This window comes from Macrotis lagotis, chromosome X (genome assembly GCF_037893015.1).
Source record: "Macrotis lagotis isolate mMagLag1 chromosome X, bilby.v1.9.chrom.fasta, whole genome shotgun sequence".
Taxonomy (NCBI): domain Eukaryota; kingdom Metazoa; phylum Chordata; class Mammalia; order Peramelemorphia; family Peramelidae; genus Macrotis; species Macrotis lagotis.
In genome coordinates this window covers 73,651,272-73,655,688 of record NC_133666.1, presented here as the reverse complement: position 1 = coordinate 73,655,688, position 4,417 = coordinate 73,651,272, and the positions used below count along the sequence as shown (strand labels likewise).

Here is a 4,417-nt window from a genome sequence, read left to right as displayed (position 1 = left end):
TAGTTTGTTTTTAAACAAAGAAAAGTTGCTGACAAACTGGTTGTTTTAATTCATCCCAAAGTTCTGGAGTGTCAGGCATCCTGGCTAGGACACACTGGCAGACATCAAATATGCCAAAGGTACCCTGCCCTTGAGGAGCTTCCATTCTGGCTGGAATGATTAGAAGCAACCCAATGAATTCAAAGCTGGTCTCCTTACTCCTTGCCCACTTCCTATTCCCCTACTCTTCCTCCTTTCTGGCCTGTCTGTGTGGCTGGCACCACCCTGCTCCCTGGCACCTTGGGAGCCCTCCCATCAATTTCTATTCTTCCCTTTCCCTTGTTTACCCCCTGTGCCTTCCATCATAACCAAGTAAGTGCCAGGGCCTGTTAAATCCCTATGCCCCAAGGCTCCTTTCTCTGGGTTTTGCCCCTAATTCCCATTCTTCCTGGCAGGGTTACTAGAATTGCTTCCTCCCAGGTCTTCCTATCCCTAGTCTCTTCTCCATCCTTCCTCTACTTATGGTGATCTTTCTGATCCATTTCCTGCTCAGTCTTTCAGCAGCTCACTACCTTCTATTTCTTAACAAATGAAAGGTTGGCATCTGACCCCCTCTGCAGGCTGGCTCCAAGCTCCCATGTGATGGTGTCTTAATAGCCAGTTTTGGTTTAGTGGGCAATAGAGAGATCTCAGCCTGGCTTGGGACAATCTCTCATCTCCTGGTTTTGTTCCCCTGCACTCCCCCTACAACAAGGGGGAGATGCCTGTCCAGGAATAGAGCCTATGAACCTCCCTTTCTAGCCTGCTTCCTGGAAACTCACCTTTAGACTGGCCAACCTTCAGTCAAACTGGTCATTTGTCCTTCCATGCCTTTGTATGTGTGGTACCCCTGGCCTAGGAAGAAATCCTCCTGCTTGTCTCCTGAGGATAATCTTCCTCTTTCTGCTCCTTCAAGGTTTAGTTCCCCAAATCCATCCCTCATCCCTCCCCCCTCAAGCTTCCAAACCTCTTTATCTGGTTACTTCTACCCATTTCAGCATTTTGGGGTGTTAGGAATTTCACTAAATACTAAGGCAAGTATGTATGGAACCGTAAAATTTACAAAGTGTTTTCTCCCCTACAATACATGAGATAGATAGTGTAAGCATTATAATCTCTTTTACAGAGTAGGAAACTGAGGCACAATGAAGTTAAATGACTTAACCAAGGGTTGCCCAACCAGGAAGCATCTACCATAAAATTCAAACCCAGGTGTCTCCTGACTTCATGACTAATACTTGATCCCTTATGCCAATCAATCAATCAAAATCTATTAAGCACCTACTATGTGCCAGCACATAAGGAGTATGTGCTAAGTACTTGTAGTATAAAAAGAGGCAAAAGGCAGTCCCTGCCCTCAGGGAGCTTCCAGGCTAATAGGATGGATGACACATCATGCAGACATACAAAGCAAGCTCAGTACAGAATAAATGGTGATATTTGACCTTCCTTCTGGAAGAGGACCATGACCTCAGGGAGGTGATGCCATGACATGTAGGTGAATTGGATTTGAATGAGGGAGGCTGTGCTAAGTCACCAGCTTCACTCTCTTCTCCAGAGCCATCTGGGTCCAGTGGCCAGATAAGAATCAGGATGACTGGAGAGGGCCCTGGATGCTGGGCCATCAAGGTCACATAGCTAGTAGGCATCCAGTGTCTGAGGCTGGATTTGAACTCAGGTCCTCCTGACTCAGGACTGGTACTCTATCCACTGGGCCACCTAGCTGCAGAACAAATAGGAAATACCTAACAGAAGGAAGTCCCTGGGATGAAGAGGTCTTGGGAAAGGTTTCCAGTAAAATTTGAGATTTTGGTTGGAACTTAAAGAGATCAGTAGAATAGAACCTTCCAGGCCTGGGGGACAGCCAGAGAAAATGCCCAGAACTGAAAGATGGAGGGGCTTGTCTATGAAGTAATCAGGAAGCTTGTGTTACTGGATGAAAGAGGGCATGATGGGAAGTGAGGGACAGTAGGAGGGGGCAGGCCATGAAGGGCTTTGAATACCAAACAGAGCATTTTGTATTTGTTCCTGGGGGCAATAGGGAGCCAGAGTGGTGTGTTGGCGTATGTTCATGTGGGTGTGTGACATGATCAGACCTTTGCTTTAGGAAAATTAGTGACTGAATGAAGAATAGACTGGTAAGGAAAGACCTGAGGCAGGCAGATGACCCCCAGTAGCTACTGCAATAGTCCAGATGTGTCTGCACCTAGATAGGGGCAGTGTCAGAGGAGAGGAGGGGGTATATTGGAGAGATGTTGCAAGACAGGTCTTAGCATCAAGTTGAATCTGGGGTTAGAAAGAGAAAAGTTAGAAAAGGGTGGCCCTTAGATTAGGAGTCTGAGGGATTGGGAGGAAGGTGCTGCCTTCCACAGCTGTAGAAAAGGGAGGAGGGGGAGAAGAGGGTTTAAGGGACAGATGGGTTCATTTGGGACAGTGAATTTCAGATGTCCACTGGACATCCAATTTGAGATGTCTGGAAGGCATTTGGAGTTGTGAGATTAGAGGTCAATATAGAGTTGGGGGCAGTGTGGGTAGAAATGAGAATCCTCCATGGGAGCTGATGAGATCCCCAAATGGAGCAGTCTAGAGGGAGAAGGAAAGAGGGCCCAGGACAGAATCAGAAGGTGATTTCTGGAGGAGGATCCAGCAAGAGAGACTAAGAAGTAGTCAGAGAAGGAGCAGGGTCATGGAAACCTAGAGATAAGAGAGGATCATGGGGCAGAGATTGACCATTGGTTTCCTGGTGAGCTCATAGAGAATGAGGACTGTGAAAAGGCTTTGGATCAGGCAACTAAGAGACCATGAGTAACTTCGGAGAGAACAGTTTTAGGAAATGATAAAAGTTGCAAGACTTGCAGGGGGTTAAGAGAGTGAGAGGAGAGGGGGGAAGGCAGCTAGGCTAGGGCAGGGGACTTTTCTAGGGTGTTTAGCCACAAAGGAGAGAAGAGATATTGTCTAGGATGATAGCTCAGATGGAGAAATCAGGGGAGGGTTTTTCAGGATGGAGAGGCATGGGTCTGTTTGTAGGCAATAGGGAAGGAACCAGAAGAGAGATTGGGGGGGGGAGACAGAGACAGACAGACAGACAGAGAGACAGATGGAGAGACTGAGAGGGAGAGAAAGACAGAGACAGAGATAGAGAGAGTCAGAAACAGAGATGGGGGGGGTGATCTGCTTGTGCAGGTAAAGGCTGGGCTTTGATCAGGAGGAAGGCTGCTTCTGTTCGATGGGGTGAAGGAGGAGATGGGGGTCAGGCACCTGCGTGTAGGAGATGGGGGGAGAAGAGGGTGTCCATGGTGAATGGCCCCTCTCTTCCAGCTGTGGGTGCAGGAGATGAGTGAAGCCAGTGAGTGGCTGGCTGGCAGATGGAGGAGCGGGGGCCCTCCTGGATCAGGCCCCCAAAGGCCATCCGAAACACTTTGGGTTTTCCCCTCTAGAGGGCAGAAAGGAGCCACTGGAGATCTCTTGGGGGTGAGGGGCAGTTTGTGGGTCAGATCTGTCCTTTCGGTGTATCACTGCAGCAGCTGGGGGGGGGGGCAGAGATCGGGGTAGATTGGTCTGTCGGGGGCCCCCGGCCCCTTCAAGAACTTTCCCGGGAGGAGAGCAGACTCTCCCCGGAGGCCCCAGCGGTGTGGAGCTTGGCCCTTTGGGCTGGGGCCTGTCCACATTACCCTCTCAAGGCCCACTCCCCCGGCTCCAGGCCCCAGTCTTTCCTGTCCAGAAAGAACTGCCTGCCCCCCAAGAACCGGCTGATCCTAACCCCAAGGCATTTCCTTGTCCATTAAATGACATTGAAGTTAGCATGAAAATGGTATTGTTATCTGTCAAGGAAAAAAAAGTTAACCCTTCCCATACCGGGAGTCGAACCCGGGCCGCCTGGGTGAAAACCAGGAATCCTAACCGCTAGACCATATGGGAAATGGCTGAGAGTAGGAAGCGTCAGGGCTCTCTTAAAGAAGCACTTCCGGTCTTTGTCTTTGGCTCGGGTGCTGGGCGCCACCTTCAGCCTGGGATTCTTTGTTCTTGATTGCTCTGGTTCTGCCTCAGTCTCCCTGTTTACTTCAAGAATGAAGGGGGAACAGAAGCCACGCTCAGGGAAGCAAGGATCTGGGGTCACTGCTTTGAATATTTCTGGCCAAAGCTGGAGCTTCCTGCACTGGCATCTGGCGGGCACCCTTGGCTTGCCCAGGCCACGTCCCACCATGTCGGAGCTGCCAACTGAGCCCGGCTCCTTCTGCAGCACCTGGATCAAGAGAGACAGCGAGAGAAGGCGAGAGACAGACAGAGACAGAGACCAGAGGATGAGAGACAAGACACACACGGAGAGAAAAGGAGAAAGAGAGAGAGAGAGAGAGAGAGAGAGAGAGAGAGAGAGAGAGAGAGAGTAAGAGAAAACAGG

The 4,417-nt window shown here is 49.9% G+C and overlaps 1 non-coding gene across 1 annotated transcript; it reads right to left on the bottom strand.

The window, feature by feature from the left end:
- Window positions 1-3,864: 3,864 nt before the first annotated feature.
- TRNAE-UUC (transfer RNA glutamic acid (anticodon UUC)) lies at window positions 3,865-3,936 on the bottom strand. The gene has a single exon. It is a non-coding gene; the product is annotated as a tRNA-Glu (tRNA).
- Between the last annotated feature and the right edge of the window lie 481 nt (window positions 3,937-4,417).